This window comes from Colias croceus, chromosome W (genome assembly GCF_905220415.1).
Source record: "Colias croceus chromosome W, ilColCroc2.1".
In the NCBI taxonomy this organism is placed as follows: domain Eukaryota; kingdom Metazoa; phylum Arthropoda; class Insecta; order Lepidoptera; family Pieridae; genus Colias; species Colias croceus.
The window spans coordinates 385,105-397,810 of record NC_059567.1 but is presented as its reverse complement, the minus strand read 5'-3'; positions in this window follow the sequence as shown (position 1 = coordinate 397,810).

Genomic DNA, 12,706 nt, shown 5'->3' with positions numbered 1-12,706 from the left:
TGTATAGATACTATACAATACATACAAGATACATATTGTGTAAATACCACATAATAATTATGGATTTATTCTGACAATATATAAAATTTTGCTTTTTACTTCCTCCTTACATAAAATTTGTTCTCACACGTTATCTGCATTTAAAAAAGTATGTTTTTCAGAGATTATCAAGTTAAGTCCCAAATCTTCTTGAGGGAAATGAGACACATACATTTCATAATATTTCTTTACTTATCAATTTTCTTGTGAAATCTTTCCCATGAGATGTTTATTTAAAATTTATTTATTGGGATGTTTTACCTGAGTCGATCAATTTTATTAGTTTTCTGGTATTGAACAAATAACTCTTACAATACTTTTTACATTTTATGTACATTTAATGTATGTTAACTTGATGACTATCTCCTACACTAATTAATGAACACATGTAGTGCAATCTAACAGTCTTATGACCATGAAATTTTTAATGTACATAATATAATTAGACGTGAGAAATAAAGCCCCAAAAACGTAATGCTTCACATACAAAACACAAATCATCACAAAATTTTTGAATTTCAACCAGCTTCATATTTCAATCAATTAACGACTAATAAATTTAATTAATGAAATAGATGGATCTGTATATTTACAAATGGAATATCAATCACTCACACTTTCATCAGTAAGTATATATGTAACTGTTACTGTTTTTGATAACAGGAATACACCAAAAAGGCTATTCTAGGGTAGGCTGTTATTCAATGAACTTTCCGGGACGTGTTGTATTCCGAAATTCATATATTGTTCAAGTTAAACGTATGCAAAAAGTATCTTTAAGTTATTTACTGATTGGAACGATATTGAACAAACTTAAATGATAGTAGTTACAATTTTGTTCATTCAATCCTCCACTCATTCGGTTGGGTTGTCACTCGAGTTTTATAATAGAGCATGATCGTAGTGTCTACTTGTAATGTAATAACTAGGTATATATATGGTGGCTTGTCCTGTCTGTATAACGTGTTAATAAAAAAACGCAAAATTACTACTACTTATGAAGATTCTTGATGAAATTTTGAAGTATACATCCGCCAAAAGATTGTCTTTAATTTAAACAATCTTATATCGAAACTACATATAAATTTTTTTGGAACGAAGTTCCTTATCGCGCGTTGTGAGAAGGGGCTAGACGGAAAAAATTCTTACGAAAAGTTGTCACGACACTTTTTGCTAGAGTTGTAAGTCGTGCGGCGTGCGCGTGGTTCTCTATCTGTCTCTCTCTAACTTAACACTTCGTTCCATCCGGATATCCATTGACATCGCTCAAGTTCTTTGTTATATTTTGCATCAACAATAAAGACAGACCCGGTAAAACTGACAAGTTTGTTTTATCTTTGTTTTTTATTAACACGTTACATATATGTCTTCTACAATGAGATGTTGAATTCTACAGATTCTTCTATTATGATGTTCTTATATTATAAGCGCGATTTGCTTTACCCTGTCACAATAAGGGGTGTTTGAATTCTGCTACTTCTAGATGCTTCTGGCTGTAATTTGACTGGTTTTTAACGTTAACGAAAATTAAAATAGCTTAACCTAATTTATAATATTAGGACAGTCTTTTATACCCCAAATAGGATAGATTAAATCCTTTATATCCTACAAATGTTATGCATATAATCCCGTCAATTCTTAACTATTGTGATACGCACCAATTTATGATTTTTAAATGTATTTACAATGAGACACATCAATGAGAATGATTTATGAATAATGACGAATGATTTCAATTGAATATCTTTCTTTAAGTTCTAGGCTTCATATGTTTTGTAATTGATGGGTATTTTTGTATTTCCAGTAATTTTAAACGATTAAATAAGTGATGTTTTTATTATTTACCTGGTGGACGGAATTAAGATTAGGTTTTGAACTTTTGAAACACTTAATCCTCGATAACGTTCAAATGTTATTTATGGTCAAGGAATTGATTAAATATGTAGGTAACTTTTATATGCAGCAATGCATAAAGTTAATCTTTGATGTGTTGAATTAAATTTCTTGACATTTTCTTGAAAAAGTCATAAAATAAATGTTGTATTTTAATACTTTAGATATTTTAAACATTTTCAACCTAGTAGAGGCACTACTCGCACTACTCGAAGATTGTGAAGAGTGCCCATAAGAAGGTTATTTCTTAGTAACTATTTTTTTATTTTTTATAGTAATTCACATCTATATTGTAATTTGTTCCCATTGTGTTGCTATCGATAATGAGTAATGATATTGTACGCATGACTTTTATTGTATTTTTTTTTTTTTAATTTTTATTTAACTAGGTAACTAGTAACTTTTACAAATTTTACAACATATTCTAGAGTAATCGATATTATAATGTGATGACAATTTATTCCTATCAATAATAAGTAAAGACGGTGTGATTTTTTTTTTCATTTTATTATGTTTTTTTTCTTATCAACTAGAATATAATTAGTATGATTTTTATGGTAATTAACCTAGACAATCTTATGTGTTTCTATTGTGTTCTTATCAATAATATTGAGACAGTGTGACTTTTTTTTTGTTTTTTTTTTTTTTATTATATTTTTTCATTTTTTTGGGTTGATAAATGAATGAATGAATGAACTAGATATCAATGAACAATTTAGCTCTATAGGAACAAATAACGTACTCACAGTGTACATGATATCCCACCAAAAACATAAATGTAAAAATTGGAGCCGAGTTCAATCGTTGACTTAATTTGCCAAAAAAAGAAATGAGATCTAAATGTGTGCCAAGTTCTGCAGACAGTCCAGAAATTTATTTACAAAGATGTATTAAGTTCTTAGGTTGACTGAAAACTCAATTGTTTTATTTTCCCTTAGAGAACAATGTTTATTCCAAAATATAACTTTTTTAATTTGAATAATATAATTATTTTCACAAAGCAAACAACTAATGACCTATTGAACCCCATAATTTGATGAGGCTAGTTTTTAGAACCTCACAAAATATAAACAGTATGTAAAACTAGCCTCATCAAATTATGGGGTTCAATAGGTCATTAGTTGTTTGCTTTGTGAAAATAATTATATTATTCAAATTAAAAAAGTTATATTTTGGAATAAACATTGTTCTCTAAGGGAAAATAAAACAATTGAGTTTTCACTCAACCTAAGAACTTAATACATCTTTGTAAATAAATTTCTGGACTGTCTGCAGAACTTGGCACACATTTAGATCTCATTTCTTTTTTTGGCAAATTAAGTCAACGATTGAACTCGGCTCCAATTTTTACATTTATGTTTTTGGTGGGATATCATTACTTTTTGTACAGAAAACTACTCTGCAAATTTGATTTACTTTATAAATATAATACTTTTTATATACGATTTTTTTTCTTGCGGTTTCTCTGTATGGTTTGTTTATTATTATTTTCTATATTTTATTGTATGTTATGAATGTCAGCGCACATTGCCCCGTCATTATCTGCAATTTTTTAAACTCGTTTTCTGTTTATTAGATTATATGATTTTCTAAACATCCAGCGTGAATTTGTACACACACTATTACCAAGATGCAAAGATCGTTGTAGAAGAATCGTCGCCTTACTCCACGACGTTACGGTATTGCCATGACGCGATCTTGAAATTTTACTCTAAACGCGCCTAAAGATGTTTCACTCATATTAATTTTACGCAAATTAAATCATTTCGACCTTCGACGAAGCCTTCTTCCATTACACCATTTATGGTAATTATTTTTGCATGCTTGTATTGGCTAAACATGTTTGTGCTTTATTAATATAATTGTATCACCATTGAATACCATGTTTAAAGCAAAATAAAGATTTTATTTAACTATTTATTTATTTATTTACACTGAAATTAAAATTAAACTAAACACTCATAAATAAAGAATAAATAAATGTGAATATGTAAAATTATATATATTATTTTTAACTGTATGAGCAATAAAGGCAATATTTTTATTACAATTTTCTTTTATTTTACGTTTAATAACAGTTTTGAATAAAGAAATCATGCAATCGAAGTAATCCGCCCTAGCGATACTAGCGCGAGTGAGTGTGATGTCAGAGGCGCTTCGAATATCTACAGATGTTTCGTCCTAAAATATGTAAACTTCAATAATCTATATCTCAGTCATTTATTGATGGATTTCAAAATTTTTTTCGGCCTCTGATTAGTTTTGAGCTATTTTTTAAGACTAGTAAGGTGAATATACTATTTTCTTTTTTTTTAAACTTTTCCATTTTTCCATACAAACAAAATTTATGTCATTGAAAAAAAAATTAAATACAAATAAATTCAGTATTTTCTGATTTTTTCCTTTGTACACTCACTATTACCTAGTTGATTACAAAATTTGAACTTTCTAGGTCATCTGGAAGTGGGTTAGGTTTTGTATATGTCTATAAGTCAGTCAGTCTTAAAAATTGCGATTTTTGGATATTAATATCTACGCAACTGTTTAATCTGTATTTATGAAATTTAAGGTTCTTGTTTATCTTGAGGTCCTCTTGATATGTACCAAATTTGGTTTACATAACTTAAATAGTTTTCGAGTTATAAGGGGGTGAAAAGTGGCTCGAAATGGTTCGTGTAAATATACACACGGCTGCTGCTCGCCAGTTCTCTTCGCTTGAACTCGGCTTGACACGCTGCCGCGTGTCTAGATACAATCTTTACAATCTACTTGTGTGCAAGCCCTTGAAATTTCCCACTTTTTTATTTAAGTTCTTTATTCAAGTACCTTATCTTCTAGTTTTATTTCAAGACTCGAATAAGTAGAAAGTGTCACAGATATATTGATAGAGTTTTTCAATAAGCACGTATTAGTATGTAGATTTTGGAAGCCTATGCCGGAAATTTCGTATCGATGACATAATAAGCAGGTATAAAATATATTTTTTTTGGTTACTTTTGCTAAATCACTATGCCAAATTACACGAATAAACAATACGCATAGATGATAAAAACTTAACATCAAAAAGTGTAGTACCTAGTTCGCGACTCTTGAATTGCACGAATATGAGTAGTTTTATATTGAACTAGCTGCTCCGCGCGGTTTCACCCCCGTGGCTCCACTCCTGTTGGTCGTAGCGTGATGGTCTAATAGCCTATAGCCTTCCTCGATAAATGAGCTATCTAATACTGAAAGATTTTTTCAAATCGGATCAGTAGTTCCTGAGATTAGCGCGTTCAAAAAAACAACCAAACTCTTCAGCTTTATAATATTAGTATAGATAGGTCAGCGCGTGTGACGTCATTTTCCTCGGCTAAGCTATGACACTGACCGAGCCGATTCGCGCGATTGCTTCGCGAGGCTGCTCGCCCTATGAATACTTGCCTAAATATAACTATTCCACATACATCCAGATGATTTTTATGGTTTACAATTTACCGATGATCTGCGTTATTTGTGCCGTTTATCTGTTATTGTATTGACAAAGCCATGACCATGGACCGATTGTATTGTACTAGCTGTTCGTCGTACACGATGATCACAGCCTTCTTCAATTAATGGACTATTGAACATACATTTTGAGCCTGTAGTTCTTGAGATATCTGTTCTGTTTAATATTATTAGTATAGATTTTGATTTCAAGGAACCGTACAGGAAATGAAAACGGTGTCAAATGTTTTGATCTTGGTGGCCAATTCACAAGAAAAAAATTCCGCACCTATTGTGATTCTCTTCAACACTATTTAAAGATATTATAATATTGTGGTCATGAAAAAAGCTCCTGCCTCTATTGTAATTTTAGGTATTAGTCAAGTAGAAGTTTTAATGATGTGCCGCACATTTACTGTGAAATGAATGCAATGCGTTGGCAGTTGGCACTATATTAATACAATTAAAATTATATTGATGATTAAGTTTCATCATTTATTCGTATTAGTCGTTCGTGTAACTTGGCATAGTATATGGCATAAGCAACTTGATAAGTATGTATTACTAATATTACCTATATGTAAATACGAAACTGTGTATTTGATTGCCTTGTTATCTGCACGTTGCAACGCAGCGAATAGCGATATTATGATATATATTTATGTCTTTCTTATGTTGTCTTATGTTATGATATTTCTGTCTTGGGATAGTTAGATGGCCAGAGAGTGAGTCTACTTTTAACCAAAGATCATTACGATACGCATTTGAATTATGAATCCCGATAGATTTATTTTAAAAAATGACATGTACCTATATTTAAAATATTTTATTGTTAACTAGCTTCCGCCCGCGACTCCGTCCGCGCGGAAAAATTAAGAAAAATTCAGATTTTTTTTTCTACGTATTTTTCCGGGATAAAAAGTATCCTATTTTATGCCCAGGATAATAAGGTATAATTATACCAAGTTTCATCGAAATCGAACCGTTAGTTTTCACGTGATGCCTGAACATACAGACAGACAGACAGACAGACAGACAAAAAATTTTTTAATCACATATTTGGGCTTGGTATCGATCCAGTAACACCCCCTGCTATTTATTTTTTCAATATTTTCAATGTACAGAATTGACCCTTCTACAGATTTATTATATGTATAGATTTTCTTTGACCTCACAAATGAAGTCACGTACGAAGAACTAGTAAAATATATTTATTGACTGATCACCCAAATGGTTTGACCGTCAAAATCTACTCTTACTTATTGAAAAACTCTGTACCAATAAGTAGCGATACCTACATAATGTGAATTGAGGCTGCACCTTGTTTATAATGGCTAGAACTGTGTAATCGGTAGATATTGTTTAAACCTAGGTAGCCTTATAAATTATTTTTTGTATTGAACAATAGGGGAGCGCTTGGCAACAATCTCGCCTGATAGTAAACTTAGATGTGGCCTAAGATGGAGCGCGCTTCCCTAGAATGTACCTGTTTACTCTCTTCTTGAAGACCTCTCTATATGGTACTCATCGGGGAACATATATTCAGGAAGTATGTTCCAGTCCCTAGCGGTTCGGACTTCGGATAAATAATGACGATCCGAACCGCTTTGTTCGGGTACATGGAACGTCAACCATGTAGCGATGCCTAGAATCTGTGCGCCTCGACGAACGATGGAAAAACGGGGATGGCGGAATTAGGAAAATTGAGTCATTATATATAAACTGACAGATGTTACCTATTAAAATGACTCAATTTTAATTAATACACTTAAGTTTAACCAACGACCATCAATTTAGATTTAACCAGCTATTGTGTTGGTATTTATAGTAACAAGCTATGTAATAACTAAGATACGCGGGTCATTTGAATTTGTTTAAACCTATATTTACATATATACATACGAAATCACATTTCGAATCTTATAATCTATTTTCAAAAAACTTTATGTGTGCCCATATATGATAATTATTAAATATAATACCCTTATATCGCCCAATAAATATATACATTTGTAGCTAATGGTAACTACATTGTATTGTACTAAAATTGTATGACATACATTCTAATCGTCATGGGGTCGTCCATTAATTTAGACCCCCAAACCCCCTACTATTCCTATGTATATAATCTTGATGATTTTAAACTATGGGTATAAAGTCCTGAGGTAATAAAATCGTGGAAAAGGTGATAAGAACTGTTTTTCTGAGGGTATGAAATAACAGTTTAATAGATAAAAAGAAATTAGATGAAATGTTGGTAGTTGTAATTATATATTTTCTTATTAAGTAGGTTTTTGATTCAATAAATCCGTAATATTAAGAGGCCAAGTGATAATTTTGAAATGATGGGGTCACGGACGAATTCTACCTAGCTATACCCGTGGCCCCGTCGTTGATGCGGCTTGACGGAATACAGTGGGGTTTTGGTCGGTAGGAATCCGACATAACCCACGGCCCTTTCCCCGGAAGCCGTGGGTATCTATGCAAGATTTCCCCACTTAAAAAAAAAAAAGGTGTACACGTATTATATTATATAAAAATACACGTGATCTCATTTCTTCCCCTCCCACCTGCCCCGCCCCATGATGTTTTAAAGCATTATTATTCCCAGTATAGAAAAATGACAGCGCTCTACAGAGTTAGGTTATTAAAATTGATAGAACAAACACTATTGTGATTGACAATGAAGATGCCTGCAAGACGTGATGCGCTAATTTTCATTAACCCTGTATAAGTAGGTAGTCGAGCGCCATCATTCACCCACATTAGAAATAATACTCCTAAAAAACATGGTAACCCTTCTATTGGCAATTCGTGACATTCATCCGACTACTAATTACAACTTAACTAACTTCCCCCCCTCCCCCTTCCGTGTTCGACCTTGACATAAAACAAATGGACGATCCCGTGACTCGAAACGCACACATTCACACGTCTTAATAGTCTTTGACTAATCTAGAAACTAATTTACACCATAAAAAGTACCCTGGACGTATCATTTCATTCACGCAGTTCGATCTTACCTAAGGCCGTGTTTCCACCTGCAAGAAAACTTCCGCGAGAAATGTCCGACAGTCTGTCTGACAGCAACTTGCAAGTCTACTTGCAGGTGGAAACGCGGAATTAGATTTGCAAGTTGCTGTCGGACAGACTGTCGGACATTTCTCGCGGAAGTTTTCTTGCAGGTGGACAGGCGGCCTAATACCTACGCAAAATTATATTGAAAAAGGAAGGTAAACTAATTGCTATGTTAGTGGTCTGTTGTATGAATTCGCTACTAGAGAGGAAAAAACTTCCATAAAGTTTTGACGAACATAATTAGCAAAAATTAAAGATGAGCAAAAAGATTAAATATTTGTAAGTATTAACATTAGATACCTATTATTCTATAATATGTTCACACTACAATAATATGTCCCGCCGCGTATCGCAAAATTGTATAACAAGAGATACCTACCTCCTGTTTGAAAAGCCAAATGATAAATGACTAAACTGTTTAACGTTTCAATAATAAAATATTTATATTTTCTAATAATGTACCCGATTTCCCGAACCCAACTTGACCTAACATTGTGTTTTACACGGTCTTGCTCGACTTATAATTTAACGATTTTTAATTGTATGTACTAACGTTTAATTTAGAATTTTGAAAGAATGTCTTATAATTTACCTACTTTTTATATCTACAACTTACTAATATTTCGGTCTAAATTACCTAATTTGAATTATAAAATATAACGATAAAAAAGGAAGACATTAAATTAAAATTCTCTTCATTATGTTTTTAACACAATAAGTTGAATTTGGTTGTATGACAATCAAATGCTTTATAAATATAATTTTTAAAGAATTAGACATATAAAACTGAAAGAGTAGAATAAATTCGATGCTCTGACGGGATCACGTTTGGCCGAGTTAGTCAGGCGTTCGCGTCGCCCCGGAATGACGAAAGACGCGGATTCGAATCCCGCCTCGCGATGTCATTTTGGTTATTCTTTAAAAATTCCTAACAATAACAAGTTTCACTTGCTTAAAGAATACTACTACTATCCACTGGGTATGTCTCACTATAGTGACCTCTTGAGTCACGTTAAAATAAACAAAAATAACCTCAATGATCGGCTTTGGAATGGACAAGCATTTGCAAAACAAAGTTTTTTTAGCGGTCTCTATAACTTCAGTAATATTTTTAGAATTGATATTCGCAAATAACAAAAAAAATTCGTTAACACGTTGCGTTTTAAAGTAATCATTTGTGCCAAGTTTGTGCCTATTTCACAATGGTCAAGTAGCTGTCTATCTTAATTTCAAATTTTAGAGATGGTATACCTATTATTACTTATGTTCCGAGTTACTAGAACATTGCGATAAGGCACTAAGTTTTTCTGCTCTTTTGATTCAATTTAAAATTGATTCGATTAATAAAGCACGACGTTTGAGAATTAACATAGGTACTTTATGAATGACATAAACCAAAGAAGACGTAGGAAATGTGAAAATAGATATTTTGAAATAAACAATAAAGAATAAGTAAAATGTTTTTTACCAAAATAAAATTTCGAATAGATTCTGTACGTTCCACAGTCAACACTATATTTAAAATTTTACATGTAGACACCTTACTTAGTCAGCACCATTCCGATTTTTCATATAATCTTAATGAATATACACTCTTTTTCGTAAGTAAATAAGGAAGTAAAGTGCGGTCTCTGAGACTAAAATTTTTAACTGACTTCAAAAGGAAACTCTTACATTGGTCAAGACTATATTTAAGATACTATAATATATTATACCTACAGTGTGAAGTCGGTACCTAATGTAACTAGTAAATTCAGTGGCATCCTATTATATATTTACATCTTAGTTAACGGACTTGATTAGATACATATTTACAAAGAGATATTTGATTATATATTGATATGAATAGATATTCGCTTACTTCATCTTCATCGTACTTACTATTAAAAGAGTTAATTTGAAACAGACTTGTGAATACAATATTGTTAATACAATAGCGATAATAAGTCTGAAAAGTGCTTCATATTGGTTGAGATGGTTGTTAATCATCTCAATAGATGGCGCACGGTGTGTCCCTTAGACACATAAAACTAAAAGAATAGAATAAATTGCTCTGGCGGGTCACGAGTGGCCGAGTTGGTCAGGCATCCGCCCCGGAATGGGGCGAAAGGATGTGGGTTCGAGTCCCGCCTTGTGATCGAATTTTTTCTATTCTTTATAAATTTATACTTACTAACGCTTCGAAATATTAAGATGAAGAAGTATTGAAAATTAATGCCAAAAGGTCAGTATTTAAAGGCGATTTCATTTATCGTGTTGATATTTCTTTTTGTATCAGCAATAATATAAATAATAAATAATAATATATACTAATAATAATAATTAATATATAAGGATTTTTAAATAAAACTGCTGAATTATATTTCAAACTAATAAAATCAATTTGAATTTGTTTGTAATTTGAATTTCGAAGGTAGGTAAAATCTATTTTATTTCAATACTTTTCAAAAATTAGCAAGGTTAAAACCACACATTTTATTTTTATTTCCTTTTTTTTCAGTTATGGCAATGAGCGAAGACTTACTTCTTTTTTTTCAAATGGCTACTCCCGATCCCAGTGAGTATAATTTTTACAAAATTTGATGTATCGTAGAAATTCGCTAGTGCACATAGATTATTTTTACGAAAGATTAGAAAGTTTTTCGTTCCTAGTTACGTATGAAAAGTTAAATTTAAGTAGGTAGATAATAAGTTTATTTTTATATGTAAATTCAGATGGTCGTTTTTTTAAGTATAGACAACCGTGCGCGAGCGCACGCAATATTTAGTCTCATCAAAATTATAATTTTTTGGGAAACGTTTCATTATTTTTGTAATTGTGATCAATTTGCCTAGAAAGCCAGTAGAAAAAATTGTACACATAAATAATTAGAAAATTAAAAACATCACACTTGTGCAAAGAAAAAAGCGTTGCATATACATAATATACATATAAATAAAAATGCTCCAAACAATTTATTCCGTATCCAAGTCCCCAAACATAATATCGTCTAGCCCAAATTCGTCAGCACTTTGTATCTATTGTATATCTATGTATATTATTTTTGGCATATTTGTACCATAGTTTGTGATCGGTAGATGTAATAAGAGAAGTATCAATACTATAGATGCGTTCAGAAACAGAGCAATTTGACGTTTATTTACATATACATAAGGTATTGTTTTACACGCACACATTGTAGCCGTGATTTATTTTGGAACTATTTTTGAACTAAGTATAACTAATATTTATGAACCTGTTAACTCCAATTGAGATATTTAGAGACGAAAAACTTAATTTAAGATGGATTTAAGATCGCTGTATGAAGATGCTCTTAATTTAAAGTAAATTTAAAACCGCCATTTGCAGATCCGGAGAGTATTGAAAAGATGCATGCAGACGTACCTTGCTATCTTGATGGAACGGGATTCACGCCTTCCAAAGTACCTGTAAATAAAAAAAAAATAAGTAGGTGTTGATTGATTCTATCCAATTAATTGTATATGCCCCCTTAAGAAGTCTTTTAAATAAGAAACAAAAAAAAATGTTTTTTCAAAACTACCCACCTTAAATCGGTTTGTATTTGACGCATTCTGGTTGCTCGAAATGATCATAGAAGTTGTCAGTCACGTACTGGCACATGAAGTAGGTGATGTGCCGCTTGATGATGGTGATGAAGATGTAGGAAACGACGATCTGGTAGTAGAAGCAGGCGAACTTGTTCATGTAGCTGAAGGTGATCGGCAGCTTGGGCATCTTGGTTAACTCTGTTTAAGATTGAGGGAGATTAATGCACGAAAATATTCAATCCTTAGTTTCTCTCTCTGAATTAAATAAATCCGTTTTTTAGAAAGTAAAGTTCAAGTCTGATGTTATTGGCCAGAATTAAAATCGACGATCGATATTTAAATTTGTATCGTATCAGTTATTTAAAAAACATAAGTAAAGTTTTGTTTTTTATCTGGCAGCATAGTTACTGTCAACATTTGAATATTAAAGTTCGTATCAATAAATTTACTGGCGAATTAAAGTTTCATTAAATGATAAAGTTATTCGCATCCTGAATCTAAGTTAAGAGCATGCGCCCGCGCATGTAATATGCTTAATTCAAATTCAATCAATTGATTTGAAATACTAAAAAAATCCTAAACTGTTGATATAATATAGGTAAGAGCCTAAATATATAAACGCGTACTGTTAACCGCATGAAGTGAATAGGTAAATGAGTAGGTAATATAATAATTGTTA